Source organism: Mustela nivalis, assembly GCF_964662115.1.
Source record: "Mustela nivalis genome assembly, chromosome: 12".
Taxonomy (NCBI): domain Eukaryota; kingdom Metazoa; phylum Chordata; class Mammalia; order Carnivora; family Mustelidae; genus Mustela; species Mustela nivalis.
This window is the reverse complement of record NC_139031.1, coordinates 19,690,116-19,702,780: the sequence shown is the minus strand read 5'-3', so window position 1 is coordinate 19,702,780 and position 12,665 is coordinate 19,690,116. Positions and strand designations below refer to the sequence as shown.

The 12,665-nt window shown below is 47.9% G+C and overlaps 1 long non-coding RNA gene across 5 annotated transcripts in view; it reads left to right on the top strand.

Moving 5' to 3' along the window:
* Positions 1-12,665, top strand: part of LOC309845708 — a 207,297-nt gene that overhangs the window by 95,711 nt on the left and 98,921 nt on the right. The gene's annotated exons all lie outside the window — the stretch shown is intronic.

Genomic DNA, 12,665 nt, shown 5'->3' with positions numbered 1-12,665 from the left:
AGGCAGAGGCAGAGGGAGAAGCAGGCTCCCCACCGAGCAAGGAGCCGATTGTGGGACTCGATCCCAGGACGCTTGGGATCATGACCTGAGCTGAAGGCAGCCACCCAACCAACTGAGCCACCCAGGCATCCCAAAGATTGATTGATTGATTGATTGATTTACTGATTGATTTGACAGAGATCACAAGTAGGCAGAGAGGCAGGCAGAGAGAGGAGGAAGCAGGCTCGCTGCTGAGCAGAGAGCCTGATGGGGGGCTCGATCCAGTGAGCCTGGATCATGACCTGAGCTGAAGGCAGAGGCTTTAATTCACTGAGCCACCCAGGTGCTCTATTTTTAATATCTTAAGGAGTCTCCACATTGTTTTCCAAAGTGGCTGCACCAACTTGCATCCCCACCAACAGTGGAAGAGGTTTCCCCTTTCTCCACTTCCTCTCCTACACTTGTTGTTTACTGTCTTGTTGATTTTGGTCATTCTAACTGGTGTAATGTGGCATCTCAATATGGTTTTTATTTGAATCTCCCTGATGGCTAATGATGATGGACATTTTTTCATGTGTCTGTTAGCCATTTGTATGTCTTCTTTAGAGAAGTGTCTGTTCATGTCCTCTGCCCATTTTTTTGATGTGATTATCTGTTTTGTGTGTGTTGAGTTTGAGGAGTTCTTTATAGATCTTGGATAACAGCCCTTTGTCTGTAGTGTCATTTGCGAATATCTTCTGCCATTCTGTGTGTTGCCTCTTTGTTTTGTTGTCTGTTTCCTTTGCTGTGCAGAAGCTTTTGATCTTGATGAAGTCCCAGGTTCATTTTGGCTTTTGTTTCCTTTGCTTTTGGAGACATATCTTGAAAGAAGTTGCTGTGGCTGATGTCAAAGAGGTTACTGCCTATGTTCTCCTCTAGGATTTTGATAGATTGCTGCCTCACGTTGAGGTCTTTTATCCATTTTGAGTTTATCTTTGTGTATGGTGTAAGAGAATGGTCGAGTTTCATTCTTCTACACATAGCTGTCCAATTATCCCAGGGCCAGTTGTTGAAGAGACTGTCATTTTTCCACTATATATTTTTTCCTGCTTTGTCAAAGATTATTTGACCATAGAGTTGAGGGTCCATATCTGGACTCTCTACTCTGTTCCACTGGTCTATGTGTCTGTTTTTGTGCCAGTGCCAACCATGCTGTCCTGGTGATCACAGCTTTGTAATAAAGCTTGAAATCAGGCAATGTGATACTCCAAGTTTGTTTGTTTGTTTCAACATTTCCTTAGCAATTCGGGGTCTCTTCTGGTTCCATACAAATTCTTATGCTGGTTAGTTAAGTTAGAGTCCTTTATTATGTTAATGACTTTATAAAGTTATAGATATATAAATAATTCATACACACACACACATATATATATAATATATATATATATTATATATATATATATATATGAAATGCTGTAATTTATCTATCATAGGACTACCTGATTTGTCTTCTTATTGTTGTATGGAGGCTAGGAAGCCAGCTTTCTGCAGGCAGGGTATAAAAACACTCCTGTGACCCAAGCAAGGATACTGTGACTGAAACTGGAAAAGCTGATCACTGGAGAAGTTGACTTAATTTTCTAAAGGAGCACAGAAGACTTTCTGGGGAGGGATGACAGATACTCCAGTCCCTGCTTCCTAAAGTTCAAAGCCATGGAGATCTGTTAAGGATAGAATATAGCGCTTCCCATCAAGGTCTGGTGGGAGGGCAGGGTAGGGAGGTCCAGAACAAAACTGGAAGAAGGAAGGAACATGGGTTAATGAGGAAGAGCCCAGGGGGTCGGAGGAGGCAGGTTTGTGTAAGGGCCTGTGGTGCTGTCAGAAGCCCTGCCAGACCCGGCTACCTAGCACAGCACTTGTACCCCAGGGAGCATGTGGGGGTGCAGTATAATTAGGGTGGGAGTAGAAACTGAAGAGAGAGACTAGGTGTGGAGTACCCTTGGGTCATTCTCCCTCAAGGGCACATGGGCCAAAGAGGCATCATGACAGAAGACCAGTGGGCAGCTGCTAGTCTGGGGAAGGCCAGTGCTCAATGCTCAAGGACCCTCTCCAGTGTCAGGGCGAAGTCAGAGCAGTTGTGAATTGCTCAGAAAGCAGCCACCTCCCCCACCAGCATGTGAATGTTCCATGGATACTCCTCTGAGACGATGTAAGCCCATAAAGGGTCTAGGGAGGGAGGAACCCAAGGGTGCATCTCAGATTTCCTATTTATTTGGCATTTGGAGTTTTACCAGGTTTTAACTTAAATTCATGTGCATCACACTTATTATATAAGAAATCAGTGTCAACTATAGGAAATATAAATCAAAACAAGAAAATAAAAATGGCCCACACTCTGTCTAGGGACGAAACTGGTGGTAACATTTTGGTGTATTTTCTTCTAGTTTGTTTTCAAGACAATAGAACAGTGCATACTAGTCTCTAAATCTATCTCTTGCACTTAAAAATGTAATTGGCAGTATTTTCCATATCACACATTTTTCTTATCTTTTAAAATGGCTGCACCATATTCCATTGTATGGTTGTACCATGATCCAGTTAACAAAGCCTCCATTGTCAGCCCCTGAGACTGTTAGAAACCCTTTTTGAGCTCTAACTCTGTGTGTATTCTGGGCCTGCTCTACAGTGGAGGCGTGCACAGAAAGATGAAACATGCTTCCTGCTGTTCGTTGGGGAGAAGGTAATGGAGGACTTCCAACCAATATGGCAGACCGAGAGGATACGGAAAGGTGTTTCTTCCATCCATGCATATACAAATCTGCATATAACAAAAATAAATTCAATTGCAGAAACTCCCAGTGTCACTTATGAGGCAGGAACTCAAAGCCCAAGTGTTGCTTGTGAGCTGAGACCATGATAGCCCAAAGGAGGTTAAGGCTCAGACATAGGCCTTAGGGGTTCAGATTGGGAGAACATGATAGAGGACTTCTGGCATAAATTGAGAGCTTCTGAAGGCAGTAGAAAAACTCAGCAGATCTGTTTGGGCAAGTTTCAATAAAGTTTGCCATCTACCAGTGCCTTAGGTGGAAGACAGTCATATGCCAGAAATTGGAAACCTAAGCCTTCACTATGTGTACAAATTTACACCACATAAGTAACACTTAGAAAGTAATATGCATATGGGTTCAGAACTGCTAAAACCAGTGGGGTGCTTGTAAAGGCAAACATACAGTATTATGTAGACAGATGATGATACCATTTATATACCAAGGACATAAGATTACCTAAGGAAACAAATGCCACCAAAGAACTCAAAGTAAAAAAGTAGAATCCATGAAAAGCTACAGGCTATGAAGAGGGACACTTAGAAGAAGCAGAAACCTGGATAATTAGCATTCCAAGATCGAGGGGAAATAATCTTAAATAAACTATGACTTGAGTATATTTAAATTTATTTAAAAACATAGAAGGAGGGACAAAAATGATAAGAACAGGGCAGAACGATACAGAAACAGATCTAAAAGGGAGACAGAGAAGCTTTCTAGAAATAAAAACTGTATCATTACAATAAAAATCTATTAGATGTATAAAGTAGAATATTATATATTAGTAGTATAATAGTAGTAGTGTATGTATGTATTAGTGTATACTGTGGTAGTATATATTTGGCCAAAGAGAGAATTAGTGATCTGGAAGATACATCAAGATTATCACCTAGAATTTGAAATGGAAAATATGGAAGACAATTAATAGATATATAGTCAAAATACATCTAATCAAGGCCAGAAGGAGAGAATGGAGTATACATGAAGGAGATAATAGTTGGAAATATATTGGAAGAGAATTTTTCAGAATGAAAGGAACATTTAAATTCTTAAATTGAAGAATATTAGGTCCCAGGAATAATAAATACAGACAGATGTACATCTGGACACATTGCAGATACACTACAGAAAATAAAAAATAGAAAAATTAAAAAAACTTACTGTTAAAAGTCAGATTACACAAAGGAATGACAATTGAAGTAAAAGCCAACTTATCACCGGCAAAAATAGAGAACAACGAGAGATGTATCTTCACATTGCTGTAAAACAACTAGAACCTTAGAATTCAGATCCTGAGCAAACCACCATTTAAAAATGAAGGGAAAGGAGTTTTTAACACAAACAAAGCCCGAGAGAATTTATTATCCACCCAGATCCCAGTGGTAAGAACAACGAAAGAATGTAACTCAGTGAGATGGCAACGGACCCAGATGGAAGGAGTAGAAAGCCAGAAGCAGTGGTGAGGAAAATAGCCACAAAAAGATAAACTTTTTGGAAACTGTAAATAAGTACTGACTGCAAAAGTGACAGTAACGAAAAGTGGGCTACAAACAAGGTGACCATGAACTATTGGAGAACAGTAAGATGTGTGGGATAGGAGTGGAGGTGTGGTGGGAAAGCGTCTGTCTTACTGTCCTAAAGGGGGACAGAGGCAGTGATTGACCTTAAACATTGTTACACTGAACTTTTTAAAAAGTGGTTATTTAGGAATAACCACTGAAAGAAATATAATGCACAACTTCTAAAGCATAGAGTCTAAAAAGGAATAAAGAAAGCAGAATCAACTCCCATAGGAGGCGTGATCAGAAGAAGTAAGGAGGAAATAACCATGGTAGTTAATACCAGGTTTGTGAAGGGGCTGGGATTTGATTTATCCTACCTATACGCAAATAAGTTAGCCTGTTGCTATTTCGTGGATGCGGTTGGAAGACATGAGAATCTCAGATCAGAGATGAAGGACTTTAAGATTTGCACACAGTGGGACATCTGGGTGGCTCAGCTGGTTAGGTGGCCGACTCTTGATTTCAGCTCAGGTCGTGATCTCAGGGTCCTGGGATTGAGCCCCGAATCGGGCCCCAGGGTCAGTGGGGAGTCGGCTTGAGAATTCTCTCTCCCTCTGCTCCTTGCCCCCTACTAAAATCAATCAATAAATCTTAAAAAAAAATTCACACACAGCAACCATCATGAGAATCATGTGTGCTTCAGCTCATCGCTGGCCCTGTGGCCTACAGAAGGTGAAGCAGAGAGGTCCCAGTGGGGGTGTTGCACGTGCTGTGTGTATTGCAGCTGGGGAGCACCTCGCTTGGGGACTCCTCTCTGAGCAGGCAGTGAGCATGTGCTGTGTCCCAAAGGGAGACATCACCCATTCTCCCAGATTTCTTTAACGTGAACACAACCCTGAGAAGTGAGTCGGGTCACGAGCTCAGAGCCTTACCTTCTTGGCCTATTCAGTAAGACATGGGGAAGCCTGGGTGACTCACTGAGCAGTGTCTCTTCAAATGGTGATCAAACACAAACTGAGATGATAGAAGTGAATTAAAATAGCAATCCCATAAATAGAAATCATGATAAATAGCAATTAACCTTGCCTTTTAAAAAATTTATTTTTAAATATTATTTATTTATTTATTTATTTATTTATTGAGAGAGAGAGAGAGAGAGAATGAGAGAGAGTAAGCATGAGAGGGGAGATGTCAGAGGGAGAAGCAGGCTCCCCGCTGAGCAGGGAGCCTGATGTGGGACTCGATTCTGGGACTCCAGAATCATGATCTGAGCTGAAGGCAGCTGCTCAACCAACCGAGCCACCCAGGTGCCCCAACCTTGCCTTTTTAAAGACAGAATTTCTAATTTTGGGTTTAAAGTTGTGTAATGTATAAGACATACCCAACACATAATTTTTTTTTTTAACCTTAGTGGTTTGACCATATTCTATTTCGGCAGATATCTTGCTGCCTATGTAATATGAGTATTTGTGTGTGTGTGCGTGTGCGCATTTGTGTGTGCATGTGTGTGTGTGTTGGTGGTGAGGGTGATGTGCTATGGGAGGAGTGGAGTTAGTTTCTTTCTTCCCCTCCTTCCTCATCCTTTGTTAAATACATTCACAACTCTATCAGACAGGTACAGAAAGTTTGAAAGTAGCAGAAATCAAGAAGGGCGTCCTATGAAAATACTAACCTAAACAAAACGGGGGCATTACAATAAATAGTGGATAAAAAATATTTAAGGTAAAAAACAAAAACCAACCAAACCCTCCGCATTAATTCAGAATGACACACATTACCTTGCAACAAACAGAACAGTCTAGCTGAGGAGAAAGAGAGTCAAATCCAGTATGAGGCAGCACAAAAGGAGTGTCAGCTGAGAAGTCCAAACAACAAGCACTTTGAGTCTGGACAAGGCAGAGATGGATCTGGGAGAAGTGATCAGGAAATGGGCTCTGGATACGGAATATACGGCTTTAGATAGGTCCCGCATGAGGGAGGCCCCAGGAAGTAAGTAACAAGTCAATTTCAGCTTGTTTGAGACACAGAAATATGTATTTGCAGACTTTATAAACAAAGGGAGGAAATACTTACAGCATGGACCCCAGGGTTTGGGCAACTGGAAGTGTTAGTGCTGGGGGCTAAGGTCAGCGGTCTCATCCCTATAAAGGCCTGAGTGCTTTTCTCTGCTCCTCAAATCTGTATCACATGCCCACGCTCTTGGGCCTTCTATGAATTGATGGTTCCGGAGTGGGCCTGGGGATTAGGTGATAGGTGGCATGGTACAATCCTGTGCTCTTCTAGAAAAGCTCGGACACTGCTAATGGTGGGGAGAAGGACACTGAAATCCGGAGAGAGGAAGTGACTGGCCTCAGGTCAGCTAGCCCCCCACAGAGCTGGAACCTCGGTCTGAATCTCCTCTGTGTCCTCTAATTCTCCTCTGAATTTCCCTCTGTGTCCACTGCACCCCATCATGGGGAAGCTTGGCCCAGTTGCCCTTGGGGACTTAGTGCTTTGGCCCTAGCCTACTTTGGCAGATGTCTGACTGCTCTTAGAAGTGTGTGTGTGTGTGTGTGTGTGTGGTGATGATGGTGATATGCTAGTTGTGGGTGCAGTTGATTTCTCTCCTTTTTCCCCCCTTCCTCATCCTTTGTCAAATCCATTCACACCTTTGCAAGCCAGATGGAAAAAGAAACTTTGGTGGGGGTTGGGCTTTCAGATCTGGCTCCCTGGACACGGGGCCTGGGGTGTCCTGGTGTCTGAGTGCCAGTGGCTTGCTGGAGAGGCTCTAGGACATCTGTTTGGGGACAGTGCAGACAAATGGCCTGCAGACCCCCCCATGGGTTGGGCCAGGGCATCCTACCATCTAAAGCCTTCTCACTCTGCAGAGCCATGTGCTAACAAGCTGTTGGCAGAGCACTAGAGAAAGACATATTCAAAACAACAGCAACAAAAATTGCAAGCCACTCCATCGGGCCTGCAGACCCCTCCCTGCATCTCATTAGCGCCCGGGGGTGGGAGGAGGGGGGGCTGGCAGCGCTGCCCACACCTACTCCGGTAAACCAGTGCAGGCCAGTAGAGGTGGGTGGAACAGGAGGCGCCCCAGCCCCCCGCTTATGGCAGGCCTTCCAAATGCTGGGCTTGTTTATCTGTTCCCTAGCATTGCATCTTCTCCCAAAGTATCAGATACCTAAACCCTATTGTGTAGGGCTTATTTTGGTCTCATGTTCCTCAAACCAACCAGTGCTTGAAAATCTTTTTTCATCTGGGAACCTTGAGGTTTTCATACGATTTCCATGGAGCAAGGTGAGTCACAGCAGGTCGTGTGTTCCGCTGATCTCATGGCTTGGACTTGCCACAGTTGGCTGGGCTGGGTGGAAGTCATGGTGCTCTCTCCAGACGCCTCCACTCACCGCCGCAGTTAGGACCCTCTCATCTCTAGAAGGTGAGCTCCATTTTCCATGGTGGAAACTATAGACCAAAAAAACCAATTCAGCAATTTGTTCAGCAAAAACTCAGCAATGTCTCCATCTTCTCCCCCGACCCCCTCATTCCCTTATCCATCTGTGTTTGTGTTCCCAAGGTCCCAGGCTTCTGAAAAAGCTCAGCTTGGGCTAGAAGTTGGGGTGGGGACCCACAGCCATGGCTATGGTCCCCGGGACCTCTTACTCGGGAGGCCAGGGAAGAAGGAGCCCCCTCCAGCCCCCAGGACTGGGGGTACCACGCTCCCACATTTCCCACATCTTCCCTCCCAGGTAGTTCTGCACTAGTCGTAACGACGCACGTGGTCCTACGTGGTTTGAGTCAAATTACTACCCACGCATTGCTCGGTCATAAAGTGTGGATGGGGAAGGGAGGACTTCCACAGAGGGACTGCTGGCCCCTAAGGAAGAGCTGGAGGTGGCTTCTCTTGATGGTTTTCATAGCAAAAACACGTAGTGAGGCCAGCATGTGTGGCTGGATTCGGAAGCCACCTCATGTGGAACGCAGGGTGAGCTGCCCCGCAACCTTGGTATGGCAGATAGCTCACTTTTATAATGACCTTTTGGATCTGGGCTCCTGGAGGTGCCTCTGAGCCCACACGTGATGGTTGTCAAACCATGAAGTGCTTCGTTTCTACTGCTTGCCACAGGTGGGGAAATTGTAGCTCCTAACCTTAATTAAAGTGGAGTGGGGAGGGGGCCCGTGGAAAGCTTGCAGCCTGGAGCTCAAGACCCTCCCCAGAAGCCCAGGCTGGCTAGAAAGAGTCCTCCTGAGCTCTCAACATCTGTGAACTGTGTCAGAAGTCGGGCTTCCAGAACCAGAGTCCTCAGGGCCCCTTCCCCTGCATCAGAGCTGTAGGGCTCCGGCTGCCTGGTCCTGGGGGAAAGAAGGAAGGCTGACTGCCCCCTTGAGATGCTGCAACAGGAGGAAGCTAAGGGACGGCACCTCACCCTCCTTCCCCCTGCCGTGCCTGCTCCTGGTCCAGTGAGACAAGATGGCACCCATCTCACCATTATAGAAGGAGGGGAAGGCAGTTCTGTGAAAACCAAGCACCAGTGAAGAGCCAGGTAACCTCCCCATCTCAGTCTGAATGTCCCCATGTCCGACTCTTGAGTAAACTAGCATGCTCTGAAGGATAAGGTCAGGTTTGGCTTTGTGGAAGGCTCCAGAAAGCTGAATTCGGCTGCAGGCAGGCTTGGCAGAGTCCCTGAGCTGGCGTGTTTTCTCCTGAACATCCTGGAGGAGAGAAGCCCGTACCGTCTCTGCATCTTTCCCCACCGGCGGCTCTAGCTTCTGGCTCCCCGCCTTCTTAGTTCTGCCCTCCCGCACGGAACCCGGGGAGGACGAATGAGGAAATGCTGCTGTTCCGTGGATGCCCGCGACGCTTCTGTCAGACATGGCTCCTTGAGGAAGCCTCTCCGGCTTAGGTGTCTCTTCCCACGCTTCACCCTAACCACCCACCGTTCCCCCCCACCTCGCCCCGCGCCGGGCCCGTCTCTCCCATCAGAATAAGGTAACTCAGGGCCGATCCAAGCAGGCTTCTCCTTTGCTCCTCTGTTAGGATATCCGCTTCCTAAAGTCGGGGTGAGGATTTGTGCTCTGGGATCCGAAGACAAGGATCTGAGCGGTGGCTCTGGCCCCCATGGGATGCGCTTTTGAGCGGCCACTTCTCCACGTCTCTGCTTCCTTGGTCGTCACACGGGGGAAGTGATGGAACCTGCCTCTGAGGGTTATTGCGGGATTCACTGGAGTAATGTGGGCTGTCATTGTCTGCAGCAGGAGCTTCCGCACTGAGCAGGCACGAGGCTGCTCAGACTTGAATTTGCTCCAGTGAGGAACGGGCGGGCCTGGCGACAAATGGCGGGGAGAGGCCCGAGCCAGCCTGCGTGCCATGGAAGGAACACCCAGCCCCTGCGTCCCTTCCCTCTGCCCTCCACTGAGCCGATGGAGAATACCGCGCAGCTTCAGCCAGGGATCAGATGTCTTCATGTGGAAGAGCCAGATCTGGTAGCCAGGGGCCCGGCCACGCTGGGAGGCACGATTGAATTTTTCCTTTCCATCTGACAGTTCAGGACTGGATGTTACTTTCCAAATGAAAGCAGCTCTGGAAGGTCGTTGGGAACAGTGAATTGTGATTATGCTGGCACATTTTTAATTCTGTCTCATTACAGCTGCTGTTAAGGCTGCATTATAATAATTGCTTTAGTTCTGCTTTGGTATTTTCAGGCTTCTTTAATGTAGCTGTAATCTATGTGTATATTAAAGTAAGCCGAGCCAAAGAGCAGGGGCAGGCAGTGTTCGTGGACCAGCAACGGGGATGCCTGTGGAGCAGACAGGCGGGCAGGGAGGAGCCGTGGCTGGGGGACCTGCTGACAGCAGGGGTGGGGGGCTGTAGGGGGAGTGCTGGTCCCAAGCCCAACACACACTCGGGCTGGGACTCTAAGCAAGCCCAGGCTGCCCGGCTCAGTTCCCTCATCCGTTCCATGAGCTGCGACGTCTGTCTTGGAGATGCTCAGAAGTCCTTAGGCTGGCGGGGAGGCCCCGGGGACGACTGCACGGGGTCGGGGAGAGGCCCGGCTGCGGGAGGAGGGCTCCCTGGCAGCCCCCGGCAGCACAGCCCCCATGGCCTCTGGAGCAAGGACAGCAGTTCCAGACACAGTATGCAGACAGTCCCCCGATCCCCAGGGAACATTTTGCTCTGCTCTTTCTGCTATCACTCCCTGATTGGTTTTGTTTTCCTTTGAAATTTGCTTTGCTGGAAACCATCCCCACTCTTGGCTTACTGCTTTATGCCGCTGTCTTAGTCCCTTGATGGAGGCCTTCCTGTGACCCAAGACCGCTGTGGCCTCTCTGTTTGCTCTCCTCCGAGGGCAGTGGTGTCATTTTGGGGGGGCAGAGTGCCGAGTGCCCTCCCACGCCCGGCTGCTCCCATGGCGCTGTGCGTCTCCTGTGTTCGCGTTTGTCCGCTGTGCTGATTCAGAATCCTCACAAGCTTGTGAACTAAGTCATGATATCACCCCCTTTTAAGAGCAAGCAGAAGCCAGAAAGGTCAAGAGCCGTGCCCATGTCACCGGGGAGGGGCAGAGGCGGCATCCGAATCCAGTCTAGGGAGGAGTCCACCTGTTGTGCTCCGGGTCCCCCTCCCCCACCCCCACCATCTGCTTCCTGAGCACCTTCAGTCCTCCGTGCTGCTGTGCAGACCTCATCAGAAGCCACTCCGGGGCGCCACTCCGGGGCCGGAGGCTGCAGGCTGGGCAGAGGCCGAGGGATGGGTAAGGGTGCTGTCGGCACCACTGCGGGGCTGAGCACCAGCTGAACAAAATGTGTCTCTCTGGTCGTGGGCTGCCCGGCCTTGTAAGTCTGGGTGCTGTGGGGAATGAGACTGTGGAAGAGCTCTTCAAGTGGGGTCCCCAGGCACCTGTACCCGCCTTGTGCCTGGGCCACACCACACCCTGATATTTCCTGAAGGATTCCTGTTTATCCTCCGCATTTTTTTTTTAAGTAAAATTTTTTTTCTTTGAGAGGGAGAGAGAGAGAGAAAGAGGAGGGACAGAGGGAGAGCATCTGAAGCAGGCTCCACACGGTGTGTGGACACGGGGCTCCATCTCACAACCTGAAGATCACGGCCTGAGCTGGAGTGAAGAGGCAGATGCTTCACCGGCTGTGTCACCCAGGTGCTCCTATGCTCCTTGCATTTTTCAAGACTTGCCTGTGAAGAGGGTGTCAGAGACTTTTGCTGGGCCTTCCTAGGGAACATCATCCCGCTGGCCCACGACTGTAATACAGCGTGTTCCGGCCACACATCTGCAGGCTCACAAGAGCCCATGTTTCAGGAGCTGCAGAGTCCAAGTCTTCTTGCAGGAATCTCTCCCAAGCGGCTCTGACCGTGGGCAGCTTGGCTCGACCACCCAGGAGCGTGCGCACCGCCTCCAGCGCGCTTCCCACTGCTTCATTTCTGGAAGAGTTCTAATTGTGAAAAAGTTCCTCCTTATTTTGGATCAAAGTCCTTCTCTGATATCTTCTACCCCTGAGTCCTAGTTTTAGCTCCTGGAATGAATTCATTCCCTTTTTCACATGGTAGTATTTTGAATGTACGAAGGCAGCTCAAAGTGCCTCTTGTCTTCTCGTCTTCGGATTCGACGTCCTCCTGTTCTCTTTTCTTTTCCTTCTAGTTAGATATTCCTCAATGAGAAAAAAATAGCAAAGGATCTTAGTTTGTCTCCAGCACAAACTAGGCTCCCATAAATGCGTTCTCTTCTTACACTACTGTGTTCCAGTCCCCAAATTTGGAGACGACTACCAACGCCACCTCACTTGTGCTGAGAGCAGGAGACTATAAACAAACTAGGATGTGGTTCCTGCTCTTGGTTGTGGAAGAGCAGCCGTGGCAACAACTGCTAAGTACCAACTTGGGACAAACTACCTCCTCTTTCCTATGGATTTTTTTTCACTGCTGTGGTAAATATGCTTTCACTTGTGTGCAAACAGTGTCACCCTCTTTTGACTGTAAGAACAACTCTGGAATAGGCTGCCCCCCAGGCTAACTCAGTCCCATCCATCCGTCTCTCCCACACCACCTTCCAGGTCCCCCGGCTGTCACTGTGTCCTATATCTCCATCCTCGGCCCATCCAAGAGCCCTCTCCAATAGTCCCACCCCTCTTTCCCACAGGAACATGACACTCTCCCCTAAAAAATCGTCCTTAATTAGTTAACAAAATTTGCCTCCACGACACAGCCTGCTCTCCCCCTGAAAAACCAGTGACAGATATGAACACCATTTGGTCTAATTAGTTCTGATATTTCACACAACATATTTGTGAGGCTTTTTGGAGGGAAGGGAGGAAGGCAGGGAAAATGCTTCTATTAAAAGAACAGCAGGGAGGCTTGCATGATGGGAGGGGCAGAGTTTGGGGTCTT